Source organism: Schistocerca cancellata, chromosome 6 (assembly GCF_023864275.1).
Source record: "Schistocerca cancellata isolate TAMUIC-IGC-003103 chromosome 6, iqSchCanc2.1, whole genome shotgun sequence".
Lineage (NCBI taxonomy): Eukaryota > Metazoa > Arthropoda > Insecta > Orthoptera > Acrididae > Schistocerca > Schistocerca cancellata.
This window is the reverse complement of record NC_064631.1, coordinates 117,269,321-117,285,563: the sequence shown is the minus strand read 5'-3', so window position 1 is coordinate 117,285,563 and position 16,243 is coordinate 117,269,321.

Sequence of the window (16,243 nt, the reverse complement as noted above, 5' to 3'; positions counted from 1 at the left end):
TTGCTAAAGGAGGTGGTAGGACTGGGTAGAGCTGTGAGTGGTTCTCGCACATTGCTAAAATTGCTTTATTCAAATTTATAAATACTGAACATTTATTTGCTCATATATATCCAGTACAATTTAAAGATTATGTTTAGGTAATTTCATGTTCCAGAAGAAGAACTAGTACATCATGAAATAACTAGTCAGCTCTGTCGCAGGTGAAAAGGAAGAAGATTTAAAAATAAAAAACAAGATTCCCAAAAAATAGTGTAAGAATCACTTACACTGGAAAATGCTGTAGATGAAAAAAGTGCTGCTTTGCTTTTAAAATAAGTTAAAACTAAGTAAATTTTAAACAATAACTCATTAATTTGCTTACAGATTGTCAGAAATATTGAGACAATAAGACCATTACGCAGAGGAGCAAATTCCACTTCGAATCTTAAAAGGAAATATACACTAAATAAGGAGCAGTTTGGATGCAGAGACATAAATGGAGCCACAAGGATGTGAAATTGAATTTGGCGAACCACACAGACTTCTGATAACTTCAACCAGTTCAAGGAACTTCTTAGTGTATTTATTCTTTCATGAAATTTGTTGCAAATAATAAGTCCGTTTTTCCATCCAATAGCTGAACACATAGTATCAATACTAGGAAAAACAACAATCTATATAAAGACCTAAAATCAATTACCTCGGTCCAAGATCCGTTATCCATGAAATTGCCAACAACCATTAAAAACTTCGTTTCGGATAAGCACAGTTTAAACAGAGTTTAAAGGAACAGAGTTTAAAGGGCCTTTTGGTAGGCTACTCCTTCTACTCTATAGATGAAGATCTTAAAAAATCAGGATTACGTATTTTGTGTATTACAAATTTATGAAAAATGAATAACTGTATTTGTAGTTTCAGTTTACTGTAATGTATTCATATATCTTGACAATCTCCTGACAAATGGCGAGGGAAGTGAGTATTATATTCAGGTATTGTAATTTTTTATATTATACTCTCTGAGATGTTCCACATCCATGAGAATTATTTTCTCGGTCTATGAAATTAAAACTGAATTTATTCAATAAGTAACAATATATGTAAGTAAATCAGAGACACCAATCTAAGACACACTGTGAGTTCTGGTAATATAATGTGTGCTGATAAGGCTGAATTACGTACAGCAGCCCAGACTAACATGTAACATTTTCAGACGTCCAACGAGCAGAGAACAGCCCAATCCTACACTTAATTCACACAGGAAAAATTGCTGTCTCCAGGTTCTGCTTCGTAAATGTCCAGATTCTGCTTTGCAAACGACCAGCCAGGTAACCCTGAAGTAAACTGCCCGCAGCCTCGCCGTATCGCAAGTATCCAGCCAGCGCATTCCGCCTTGTTGCCGCTGTCCCAACACGGCAGCCACGGTGTGCAGTCAGATCGAACGGCCGTTTCCTTTGTTGGTATCTGCAGTAACCAATAACCTGCTTGCATGCTGACATTAGTAAATTGTGGTATTTCAGTACTGTGAAATCTATTGCGGGTATGATAGGTCTCCTTAATAATGTACCGATTACTTCGCTTTTTCGCCTGATACTGAGTGTAAAAAGAGGATCAAGTACATCTACATCTACATCTACATCCATACTCCGCAAGCCACCTGACGGTGTGTGGCGGAGGGTACCTTGAGTACCTCTATCGGTTCTCCCTTCTATTCCAGTCCCGTATTGTTCGTGGAAAGAAGGATTGTCGGTATGCCTCTGTGTGGGCTCTAATCTCTCTGATTTTATCCTCATGGTCTCTTCGCGAGATATACGTAGGAGGGAGCAATGTACTGCTTGACTCTTCGGTGAAGGTGTGTTCTCGAAACTTTGACAAAAGTCCGTACCGAGCTACTGAGCGTCTCTCCTGCAGAGTCTTCCACTGGAGTTTATCTGTCATCTCCGTAACGCTTTCGCGATTACTAAATGATCCTGTAACGTAGCGCGCTGCTCTCCGTTGGATCTTCTCTATATCTTCTATCAACCCTATCTGGTACGGATCCCACACTGCTGAGCAGTATTCAAGCAGTGGGCGAACAAGCGTACTGTAACCTACTTCCTTTGTTTTCGGATTGCATTTCCTTAGGATTCTTCCAATGAATCTCAGTCTGGCATCTGCTTTACCGACGATCAACATTATATGATCATTCCATTTTAAATCACTCCTAATGCGTACTCCCAGATAATTTATGGTATTAACTGCTTCCAGTTGCCGACCTGCTATTTTGTAGCTAAATGATAAAGGATCTATCTTTCTGTGTATTCGCAGCACATTACACTTGTCTACATTGAGATTCAATTGCCATTCCCTGCACCATGCGTCAATTCGCTGCAGATCCTCCTGCATTTCAGTACAATTTTCCATTGTTACAACCTCTCGATACACCACAGCATCATCTGCAAAAAGCCTCAGTTAACTTCCGATGTCATCCACCAGGTCATTTATGTATATTGTGAATAGCAACAGGTCCTATGACACTCCCCTGCGGCACACCTGAAATCACTCTTACTTCGGAAGACTTCTCTCCATTGAGAATGACATGCTGCGTCCTGTTATCTAGGAACTCCTCAATCCAATCACACAATTGGTCTGACAGTCCATATGCTCTTACTGTGTTCATTAAACAACTGTGGGGAACTGTATCGAACGCCTTGCGGAAGTCAAGAAACATGGCATCTACCTGGGAACCCGTGTCTATGGCTCTCTGAGTCTCGTGGACGAATAGCGCGAGCTGGGTTTCACATGACCGTCTATTTCGAAACCCATGCTGATTCCTACAGAGTAGATTTCTAGTCTCCAGAAAAGTCATTATACTCGAACACAATACGTGTTCCAAAATTCTACAACTGATCGACGTTAGAGATATAGGTCTATAGTTCTGCACATCTGTTCGACGTCCTTTCTTGAAAACGGGGATGACCTGTGCCCTTTACCAAACCTTTGGAACGCTACGCTCTTCTAGAGACCTACGGTACACCGCTGCAAGAAGGGGGGCAAGTTCATTCACGTACTCTGTCTAAAATTGAACTGGTATCCCATCAGGTCCAGAGGCCTTCCCTCTTTTGAGCGATTTTAATTGTTTCTCTATCCCTCTGTCGTCTATTTCGATATCTACCATTTTGTCGTCTGTGCGACAATCTAGAGAAGGAACTACAGTGCAGTCTTCCTCTGTGAAACAACTGTGGAAAAAGACATTTAGTATTTCGGCCTTTAGTCTGTCATCCTCTGTTTCAGTACCATTTTGGTCACAGAGTGTCTGGACATTTTGTTTTGTAGATGATATTCGGTGGGTCATGGAACACTTTAAAGAGGAAACATCACCAGCACTCGTCAAACGGCACAAGCGTTGATCACATGCCATGTTAACGTGTTGAATGGTGTCTGTAAACTTTTCTGAAAGTATACCACCTACAAAAGTGCAGTACTGGAGGACTACTCGCGATGGGTCCCTTTTATAGAATTGTGCATGCTACAGTCAGAATCCCCGCGTTTGTGGTTACTAACCCATAAATTAATGTGCACTCGATGCAGCATTGTGAACTCGTACAACACCGAAATGTTGGCGGACGAAAATGCCTGGGCACAAACGAGTAGAAGAAAGCAAAGCAGATTCAGTACGGAAGTATGAAAGACAATGATTTGTGAACAGTTGAGGCCTGTGTAATGTCTAGAGGGCTACAAAACTTCCACATTTTTCGCGCGTCTCTTCTTACAATTTTGACTGAGATCTCAGGGAATCTTTCTGAAAACTACAGGGCTCAAAGTCATTTTGAAGCAAGACTGTGGCATCATTTTACTCCCAAGCGTGCCGTGGGCACTTTTTCATTTCCACCACAACCTTGGTATCTTAAAGTTCTTTTAATATATCCTTTAGGGTTCTTTGGACACAGTGTGACACAGGTTTTTGTGTAGACAGTAATTTGACAGAGGGGTTGTTCATGTATGGGATTATAGTTAATATCTCGTTATTATGAAATGTTTTAAAACACCATTGGTGCGTACTCTTGCAATCTGAATGCTGTTTGCCTGTATTTCCATAGCGTACTCTTCCACAGAGTTTGCCTCGTTCGTTGTTCGTCCACAAACTCCATCTACTGTACACTTCCAAAGGCACCTGCTCCTTAGCCAGTCATGCCGATACAGAGTCCGTCCGATATACTAATAAGATCCAGCACCACTCTACGACTGGCCTACTGCCACTGGCAGCTCTCTCAGGTGTTGGCACAAGATGATGTGGCGGCTAACAGTCCTTGCTGCCAACTGTAGCTTTTACTGGTGACTGCATCCTGTGGCGAGTCGGCGAGACCGTGGACCAGCCACGTTGAAGCAAAAAAGTGTGGCCAGCGCGCTACATACGGCAGAGAGGACCATCAGACAACTCGACAGTCGCAGCCTCCAGCACTGGCTCAAGCCTATGTACCCCATTTCCTCTCGTACTCCAGACTGTGCACTGCTGTGTCGCATTCCCAGACCTGGGTGGTGTTGCCTCTATAAACTCGCGTCCACACACGCCCTCTGGTGAGAGTTGCACGCCTGACCTAACCGATAGAGGTACTGAAGGTACCCTCCGCCACACACCGTCAGGTGGCTTGCGGAGTATGGATGTAGATGTAGTAGATGTAGATACAGTGGCATGACCAGAGGGGCAGGCAGAAAACACCGTCGTGCCATGAAATTCAGTTTCACGACACATCACGTACGTCAAGTGACGTTATGACATAAATTCAAGTAGTGACTGAAATACTGAGCACGAAGTCATACTCATTTCAACATACACCTCGGTTTCCATATCGCAGGCATATGCTTCTCAATAAAGTTGGAACCTTTTTGTAGTATGCATAGTAGAGGAAAGTAGAGTACAACCGAGTACCTTATCTTTGAACAGTAATTGTTCATCATTTTTAGCAATATTTAGGGAACTTTTAATACTGAACTTCGTTATAGATCTAGGAACGACTTTGCAAAGTAAGAACGCTTAAACATCTATTGGAATCTATCATTTCTCAAACTATGCAAAAACCCGATTTTGCTCCAGACATGGAGTAAAAGCAGGTGTACCCCAAAATCAATGAAAAAAAACTGTAAAATAGTAAAATGAATGTCATTTTGAATCCGAAATTGAATAATTCCATTATGGTATGAAGTTTCGACAAAATAAAGTTTCGGTAAAATACCATCACAAAAACATATTTTTAAATTAGTTATTGTTTCTCTTCTTTATAAAAGAAACAATAAAATAATCTTAACTTCCAAATAATATTTTTACTAACATATTCGAGCACTCATTTCACATGCAGTACTCGCGCATAAAACTGTCATCTTGTTCCTCTGCATTCGAATATGCTTCATGGGCCCATTCCAAGCACCTACAGTTCTGAATCCAGTCTTCCTTGGATGCTGCATGAGCGTAGACCTCTTTGCAGAAATTGCAGACTTTATTAAGCTCTTCTTCCGCGAAGGAAAAATCTGCAGTGTCGTCTTGCTTGGATGCCGAATACTTCTTCCATTTGTTTTCTATTGCCCTATTATTTTGTTTTATGCTCTTCCTTTCTTTTTATCCCCATTTATCCCAATTTTATTATTCTTTTTCCTGATCTAGGATAACTTTCGCTCCTTTCTGTTTTTTTCCTCTCTTTTCTTCTTCTAGTGCTAAATTGATACGGAGAGGTGTTTAATATTGCAGTTTTTCCTCCTGTGTGGTTCATCTGCTTTTCGCCCTGTTCAAATGTATGCGGAACATGCATCAGTAAATTTGGAAAAACTGAAAACTAAGATTTTTTTGAATTTGACGGCTGTGGCTTCGTAGTTGGTTTATCTAATGTGAGCTGTGGGTCTTTTCATGTTTCAGTAGCTGCAGAGTTTTCGTTTCCATAGATTGTTCCAACACGGTATCTCTTGGTTCGTTATGAGGTTGCTTGTCGATTTCACTCGGTGCATCTTCAGGAGATGGCATAGGCCTATCACTGATAGGCATGTGATGGGGTACAAAGCTGATCAGGAAAATACTGCTGTTGGTTGGATAGATTTCACTTTTTTTCAAATCCCTTAACGGCTGTTTGCTGCAGCCGCTCTTGTAGATGCACCTCTGAAGCGCATCCCGACTTGGTAAATTGTACCTTGCGTCCAGGATGTGGTAGTAACCACTTCTCACCTCTTGCTCAGAAAATGTAGTTAAAGGACTCATGAAGGATATGTCCAAAGGCGGAAGGTGATGAGTCACATCAGTAGATAAGCATAGTAGTATAACATTACTATATCGATGCAAGTTGCTAAGGTTTAAACTTTTGGCGTGGGAGTTATGTGCATCTAAAATCGACAATACTTGCTTGGTTTCCGAGGGGTCAGAAAATCCAGTTAAGTTCTGGAACCAATAAAAGAAACTGTCTTTTTGATCCACCTTCTTTCATGATAGTAAGCAAAAGAGCGAGGAACTGATTCATCCATTATCAACTGCTTCTCTCTTTACTGCGGTGTACCTTGAATGGCAGACGTAAATTGACATGATGAGCACATGAATGTTACCAGAATGCCTCGTTCCACAAACGCTAAAAGCCCTACTTGTTTTTTGCCTCGAAGATCCAGGCTCTTGGATGGTTTCTTTGGAACCAATACCTGTTTCGTCAACGTTGTGAATATTTCTGGATGAAATATTATATTCTTTGTAGAGTGACTCCAACACATCATAAAACTTTCTCATCGTGCTACGACTGAAACCTTTAGCACGTGCCAACGATGTTTTCTCTGGGTGTCTCAGAGATAATTGTGGATCTCTTGCCAGAAACCCATATATCCAGTCCTTCCCTGCCAATGCCCTAACCTTATTAAAATTACGCATTCTTTTCAACTAATTCGTAAGCTAGTCTGTGGAGGTCAAACAAAGTGTGGCAAAATAACCTTTGCTCCAAAATTAATATTTAATTCACAATTTACATTTCTTGTTCATTAGAGAAAACAGAGCAGAACCTACCCAAGCGCATATCAGTTGCTAAAGCAGGCTTGAGTGGTTGCTGACGTAGTTTCTTGATTCTGTCTTCCAAGGTTGACTGAGGAACATTAAAGGCTTCAGTAGTTCTCTTGTAATCTATTTTCTGCTCGACAACTTCTTGTATTGCATCTATAATATTCTTCGGAGACCAGCTTTGTCGCTTTGTTTTCCGCTGGTAGTTTCTCGGCATGTCTACCGGAGCAAATCTATATGTAGCGACAAATTACGTATTTGCAACTTCCAAAATTAACAAACATGCAGCCAGAAATGACGTGTACATAGTTTTTGTCGCAACACAAATGCAGTTTGTGCCAGTTTTAACTTAATAGGACCAGACGTTTACTATCCAGAAAGATTTTAAATGGTGGTGTGAAACAAGGTATTGTCCGAATGTATCGCTCTTCGCAATGCCCGGTCTTGCCCTTCGGCGATAGGTAAAGAAACAATGGTATTTGTACACCAAACACAAATATTAAGAGATTCGCCTGATCACTGTAGTGTGTGTCGGATAATGCCAAAGTATAAACTGAACTATAACTGAATTGATGGCACATCTGAGCACAGAACTAAGGGAATTCCGACCGAAATCTTCGAAACACTATCACAACAAAACTACACGTGCCACACTCGCAAAAATCACTTCAGACATCGATGGATGGCATTCTCTTACAATTCTGATTTTATTCGCGGCATAGCAGCAGCAGTCACGTAAGAGTGTGCCCGCTTTGACCCACCTACCGTTTTGGGAAAACTCTCCCTTGTGACGTTCCTGGTGGATTCCGCAACAATTTTCGGAATGATCACCCATCGCTATCTCGGTGAAGTCGCAGAGCGCTCAACTCACAAAGTTCCATACATGGCTTCCTTATTCAGTAATGAGCAGTTTACTGTCACGCCTCAGTTAACATCTGAAACAATCTGCAAGTGCATTTGACACATCCCAACTTATGCTGATGATCTAACGTTTGCATTAATAATTAGGATACGATATACAATCGTGGGGTTATGTGCTAGGTCTCGAAAAACGGACCAAATATTAATTTCAGCAGTTCATCACCTACTGGCCCTAGCTTAGCTTTATAATTCAGTAGAACTTCGTTTATCCGGGGCTCTTTGGTCTGCATCTCCGGTTTATTCCGTGGTTTAAATTTTTGTAGTACATTAACATTACAGTTTTCAGAATCACATCATGGTGTCAGTAAACAGATTTACTGTACTGCAGTGCGCCCCCTCCCCTCTCACCACAGCCCACTCTCGTTTGCTGGGAGTGGAAAATAACATCAGAGAGACGTTAGAAGCACTACATGGGAAGGATTAAGGGAAATTATTGAAAACAATGGCTGCTTAATTTGGGGATGGAACTTCAGCAGTGTCAGACTGGAAGATTGACATCCCAGGATTCTGTCACTGGTCTTAAGGAAGTATATGACAGGCTGCAAGGTGACAACGACGCTGGTTACGATATGATTTCTGACGACAGAGTAATCTGCCTTTGTTCGTCCGCAAACAACGAGGATACTGATGATGGATTGGGTGATAAAGCTGACATTTAGTCTAAAGGTATTGCGGCACACACACAGGGAAATGGACCAAAAGACTTGCGTGGAGCGGCAGGCAGAGACAACGTCAGCCGTATTAAAGTTGGTGAAACACTTACGTGATGGTGCTTCACACAAATGACGTACGAATCAAGATATACAGGACGTCTTTGTTGTATTTTTCTTCACCTATTATAATTGTTAATGATATTACGGAACCGCTTTAGGCATGTAATCCTTTAAACTCCTCACTGAATTATTCTAATGTGTTACCTATTCAGTTCGTTAAGGCATTAGCGTAGTCAAAAGAAAGTCCGTACTAAAATTATTACAGCTGCTTTTTGAGTTACACTACGGTTTTTCCTTCTTCCAAAATCTCTCGATATCCTAAAGAACTTATGTTGTTATTGATAAGCAAAGATCCATGGACTACTCTTTTACCAACTGCGTCCTCTTAATACAAAGATCTCAAATTCATCCCTTTAATTGTCCATGTTGTAATTGGTGCGTAGAGAACAGCGATTTTTATTTTATTCAGAGCAGTCTTTTGAGCTTACGGCCGTTTAAACGACGGCGAATAGTTTCACATTATCTCAGTCTAGGTTGTTCTGTATGATCATAAGAAAATGCAATGCTTGCCAGAAATAAAGCAAAGCGCCTTGATTTGGAGAAGGATACGTAATGAAACTTTGCTCACTAAGAGGCAATTCACAAGGAACTTGACAGGACGAGTCCACTTGTGAGTATGACGTTCCACCCCGTCTGATCTGGGTGCCTGCATTCATTAGTTTGGCCAGGGTGTCGTCAAGCAGCTCCCGGCACGCTCTCTTGAGGCAACGTGGCACAAAAAGAAAGTTCAAATGTGTGTGAAATCTTATGGGACTTCAGTCCCTAAGCTTACACACTACTTTACCTAAATTATCCTAAGGACGAACACACACATCCATGCCCAGGGCAGGACTCGAACCTCCGCCGGGACCAGCAGCACAGTCCATGACTGCAGCGCCCTAGACTGCTCGGCTAATCCTGCGCGGCCACGTGGCACACAACTATTGTAACTGCTCTTTGATATCCTGAACACTGACAATGCGTCGAAGTTGAAGTTCGAGCTGGTCCCACGCAAGCTATATGTGGAACACAACCGAAGTTTTTACTGCCAACGGCAGCACCTTAACATCACGCAGAGAATAGAAATCACGCCAAGTGTGGTCGAGCTTTGTCATATTGAAAAATAACACTAATGGTACACCAGATTTTTGGCATGCCTGTAGGCTTGTAGCTGTTGTCCATATTTCATCCTCACTACCAACAACTGACAGAGGCTGAGCAGTATCAGTAATTCTCGTAATGAAAACCAGTTTTTTAATCTTTGATGAAAAAGTTTATTTCTGTCACATTGCCTCAAAAGGCTCGGAAAAATCTACATCAGTGGCACGTTCAACAAATTACCTTAAAATACGTGGAAGTGGATACTGCTTATTATATCATGTTTTACAATTCGTTCTCGGAGAACGGATTGAAAAATTGTTGCTTGTACACGAGCTGCTTTACATTATCCTCCAGGTGAATTGTGGCCTGAAAGTTTGTTTATTTGTAGCTGAAGCTACGTGACCTATGTCTTCATATTTATACACATTTCTATATTCACATTGTTGTATAGCACCTGGATCTACGTTTACTACACATTTTTACAGTAACCACCAGTTACCGATCTACGCAACAGATTAATATTTTTTCGATGTCTATCTCGATAACAGAGCAACCACCACAACACAGAATTTCTTCTAACATTATTTCACTTCTTGTACAGCAAACAATGAACATAACACAGTCTTTTTCTTCTTGCTTTTCCTGTGGCTTTGTCCTGAATCGCCGCAGGTTTGGCGTGATTGTTAACGGACACGGCACTGTTAATTTTATTGGCGGCATAGTGACCTACCTGCCGCCACTATGATAACCTCTGGGATCTAATATGTGTACCCGAACTGCCTGTATATAATGTTATCCACGTGAAAATCTGCGAAAGTTTTCTAGATTTTTGTGAATAGTGTAACAACGGTGGGACGAGGATATCAGCCGGTATTCACCTAGAGGATAGTGGATAACCGCCTTAACACTACATTCAAGGTGGCCAGCACAACGTCCTTCGTCGTTAATCAACGGCGAGGATTGAATCGGGTCCGGTGCACCTCACGGTCTTGGCGAAAAGCTGTACCACGCACAGCTACCGGGGAGAGCGCTGGAATCCTGTAAGCTACTAATGTTTAAAGTGAACAGAATCCCTTCGGTTAATCTTAACAGATGACTTTTCCGTGTTCGTCAATGACTCATTACGCAAAAGAAAGAGCTCCGTTCAGCCTGTCTGGAAAATTTTGAAGCTGTCGCAATATTTCATAGAAAGAAGACGATCATGTGAACGACGTCAAAAACTCTACGATTCGCTATATTATATGTGTACCCAAACTGTCTGCATGTAATGTTGTCCCGATATTTCCAATATCTATGGTGTGAGGCTTCTCTACTGAGAATGAGTATCTCACAATCAAAGTTTTCAGCAAACACGACGAAAAACTGACCTGCACATTCGCTTCCAGTGTGTGTCCATAGACACATAATATGATGACAGCTCGTCCTAAAGTTTTAAGATACACTCATTGTCAGATATTAATCTGATCTTACATGATTCCGAATATTTGTGAAATACTGCAGTAATGCGCTACAAATGTATCAAACGTGTTGACATATGTGGAAATCGACGAGTTACGGTTTTGAGGATGATTTGAGGTTAAGATCAAAGCAGTGAGAGAGGGAGAAACATTGGCGGGCTGCTCAGCGTGTATTTAACAATGAAAATATAGTGAGTATGTGGATTTCTACCTTGTTGGGAATAAATGGAAAGCTAAGCCACTGCAGGATACGGACAAGGTAGTAGGAATGAAAGAGATTTAACTCATTGAAACGTGTAACAGATTTCAGCTACTAATGGCAAATATGTTAAGACAGGTTACAAAATAAATATTGAATTTGAACTTGCATTTTGGGAAGATAACGTTACACACACAGTTTAATCATAATGATGAGTGCAATAAACCTTATGAAAACCGGCAACAAAAATCACACTGTAAGGGCGTGAAATACTGACGTACTGAGCAATTAGACATTGTGTTTCAAGTTCTGTGAGGATTTAGAAAATGTGATAATGATTACCATAGTTTTTTTTTTTAGAGAGAATGGACATCGGCGAAAACGAAAATCACAGGTGTTGGACAAAAAAATAGACACTGAGGAAGTTAGCTGCTAAAAACCTTGGCTAAAATGAGAAATACTTCAACTGAAGAAGAAGAAGGAATTACAAAAGCATGGTAAGAATCAAATAAAGCAAGGTGTCACTCACGAAGAAAATCAACATGAAATGGGAGCAGGATATTTCTCGCGAAAACGAAGTCAACTAGTGTTACGCACTAACCTTGATTAGAGGAACAAGGTTCTGATTGTTAGCAGCACAGAATGGTATGAAAATGAAAAGTGGATTGTGGGAAATCAAGAAATAAAGAGAATCAAATAGTTTGGGATGTAGTGCTACAAATTTATATTAAGTTAGTGGACAGGTAAATAATCAATGAGAAAAGGAATATTTGGAAAACATTGACTACGAAGAGGGAGAGGCTAACAGGATGTATGATCAGATATCAGGAAATAGGTGCTTCCGTACCAGAGGGAACAATACAGAGCAAAAACAGTTTGGGGAGATACAGATTGGAAACATAAAAAAAATTATGTCGGACGTTGGGTATGGTTCATCTCTAGGTCGACGCAATTGGGCGGGTATTAATACAATAAAGTGTCGCATCAGATCACCTGAAAGTCCGAACAGACACAAAAATGAAAGGGAAATGGAGACATAGTTATGTTCCTATCTCACGATATGACGAAGCTTTATTTGAAAGTACAACTGTTGGAAGTAATTAAAGGAGACAAGTGAAAAATAAAAGTTCAAGATCTGTCTGGACGTAATCGATTGTCACTGTTTTTGTACGTGAGTTACGTCGAAACCGCTTACCTAATACCCTCGAACCTAACAGAATACACAGTAGCAAATAAATCTGTGCACATTCTTTTCTCTTCTTAAAGCTGCTTAACCGTGAACTCCGGACAAAACATACGTTAATGAGCCAGGAAATGGTAACACATATTGACAGAAACCAAGCCACACTTTCTATGCAACATGTTCGTGCTATCGCGGTCTTCTGCAAGCCATGAAAACACTGACGTTTTCTAAGCCCTAAAGCTTGGTGAACACAATTTGGCATTCACGATAGAAAAAGGAAAGATAACCAAATCTGTAGCTTAAAAGAGGACTAATATTTCTTATCAAGTAGTATGTTTTCCTCCTTTCTCAGACGAAATGCGTGTTATGACGCTGAAAGTGGGTATTTGAGCTAACTGGAAACACTATTGGACGCATACAGACGAGTTACATAGCACAAGCATCATGGGGGATAAGTTCTCTATGTTCTGCAAGAGGCTGACTTAGTGAAAAGTTTCAGGTCACTCTAATTACACTTTCAAAAAATATATTTGAAATATTGCATTGTGCAAATGTTCTCGAGGTGTGTGATATTCTCATTCCAAGAAATGAATAACGTGACATGATTAATTTTGCACCGCATGTTTGTGCAAACGATGATTTGTAGCAGTGTTAGAGGTTGCTGTTTCAGACCCCCAAGTTTCGTGAAAATTGTTTTACGGTATAATCCTGTATGTAGCTAGTCTTCAAATAACACTTTTTGTGCATATATTTCACGTGTCAAAACAATAAACAAATCAACGACGAGGTCTTTGTGATATTTATTCTTTCTAAAGTTTAAGAATCCTGAATCCTGATTTACTTTTATTATTAAACAACTCTCGACAGAAGATGCTATTGTTGTAGCGTCATAGAAATCAACCGAAGAAACTTGGCTTAGGCCTCGTGTACGAATAATAAATCACTTTTAAGAACGTAATGCAGGGCAAAGATGTGTCTAAAAGGAAACGAAGTAATATGAAGTATTTGTTATTGAGGTACTATAACTGTTTACACTTCAAATGTTTTACAAAATGGAAGATTATAAATTTTACATTAAATAATTGGGGCGCATTTCAAATACTGGAACTTGTTGTCTACGAAGATTGATTACCGCCATCTGTCTATGAACCCGCACTAACAATAAAATCGCGAGTAGTCCTCGAATGGTTAAGGTTGCGACGTTGTCTCGAAAGAGAGACGGAAGCTTCCTTTCTAATTATATATGCCCTATTAGCATGTATTGTTAGTTTCTAGGTGTTTTATAAGTGCACCAATTCATCCAAAAGAGAGAAAAAAATGCACATCCCTTAGCAACAGAATTCTAACTCAAGTAAGTGAAATGAAATATGTCTCCACTTACATAATGTGAAAGCTTCTGATATATCTTACCATCACTAGTCCATGTTCGCCTTTAGATGGAGACACGAAAGTTATTACGAAAAGCAGTTGGATTAGTTTTCTGGCAAAATCACTCACATGTCATCTGGCTCCAGGCAGAGAGTTCTCTGTTGGAGATACTATATACACTCCTGGAAATGGAAAAAAGAACACATTGACACCGGTGTGTCAGACCCACCATACTTGCTCCGGACACTGCGAGAGGGCTGTACAAGCAATGATCACACGCACGGCACAGCGGACACACCAGGAACCGCGGTGTTGGCCGTCGAATGGCGCTAGCTGCGCTAGCTGCCGCCGTCAGTGTCAGCCAGTTTGCCGTGGCATACGGAGCTCCATCGCAGTCTTTAACACTGGTAGCATGCCGCGACAGCGTGGACGTGAACCGTATGTGCAGTTGACGGACTTTGAGTGAGGGCGTATAGTGGGCATGCGGGAGGCCGGGTGGACGTACCGCCGAATTGCTCAACACGTGGGGCGTGAGGTCTCCACAGTACATCGATGTTGTCGCCAGTGGTCGGCGGAAGGTGCACGTGCCCGTCGACCTGGGACCGGACCGCAGCGACGCACGGATGCACGCCAAGACCGTAGGATCCTACGCAGTGCCGTAGGGGACCGCACCGCCACTTCCCAGCAAATTAGGGACACTGTTGCTCCTGGGGTATCGGCGAGGACCATTCGCAACCGTCTCCATGAAGCTGGGCTACGGTCCCGCACACCGTTAGGCCGTCTTCCGCTCACGCTCCAACATCGTGCAGCCCGCCTCCAGTGGTGTCGCGACAGGCGTGAATGGAGGGACGAATGGAGACGTGTCGTCTTCAGCGATGAGAGTCGCTTCTGCCTTGGTGCCAATGATGGTCGTATGCGTGTTTGGCGCCGTGCAGGGGAGCGCCACAATCAGGACTGCATACGACCGAGGCACACAGGGCCAACACCCGGCATCATGGTGTGGGGAGCGATCTCCTACACTGGCCGTACACCACTGGTGATCGTCGAGGGGACACTGAATAGTGCACGGTACATCCAAACCGTCATCGAACCCATCGTTCTACCATTCCTAGACCGGCAAGGGAACTTGCTGTTCCAACAGGACAATGCACGTCCGCATGTATCCCGTGCCACCCAACGTGCTCTAGAATGTGTAAGTCAACTATCCTGGCCAGCAAGATCTCCGGATCTGTCCCCCATTGAGCATGTTTGGGACTGGATGAAGCGTCGTCTCACGCGGTCTGCACGTCCAGCACGAACGCTGGTCCAACTGAGGCGCCAGGTGGAAATGGCATGGCAAGCCGTTCCACAGGACTACATCCAGCATCTCTACGATCGTCTCCATGGGAGAATAGCAGTCTGCATTGCTGCGAAAGGTGGATATACACTGTACTAGTGCCGACATTGTGCATGCTCTGTTGCCTGTGTCTATGTGCCTGTGGTTCTGTCAGTGTGATCACGTGATGTATCTGACCCCAGGAATGTGTCAATAAAGTTTCCCCTTCCTGGGACAATGAATTCACGGTGTTCTTATTTCAATTTCCAGGAGTGTATATCTATCATCAGCACTATCTACCATCTACTAAGTTCCTATTGTAGTCAATGTAAAGATAAATATTTATGACCTGCTGTACGGTATACTAAGAATCCTACGATCAAGACTTTCGTTTGAGCAGTACATCCCTTGGGTCTCTGACAAGATCTAGTGCTGTTTACGTACAAACATCACAAATATTGGGTCCACTTCTGATAGTTCATTTCCGTAACTCCGAGATTTAAGTATACTTAAGAAAACGTTTATTATGATTTATTAACAGACTGGTTCCGCTGCAGGACTGTATAGATAATTCACCGTTCGAAATTGGCCAGTACTGCAGCAAGGTTCTTATACTTTTCATTGCTACTTAGTTTCTTACATACGCGGTTGATTGAAATTATTCTCCAAAATAGTTGATTTTCTGCAATTTGTGAGATATCATCAACATGCATTTCATTGTATTAAATACATTGACTTACAGCTTTCGCTATTTTTCAACTGATTCCATAGTTTCTTAGCGAATAAATTAATTATTAACATGCGTTTTATAGAGTGATGTCTTCATTTATTCTAAATATGTGAAAAAGTTTTTTCGACACTCATTCACCCAGCAGTATACGCTGTCATCAATGTGTTGCATTTAAATTTAGCTTCTGAAGGGTACACATGGTACAGAAGATGATATCCATATTTTATAGCTCCTGTTTATGTTT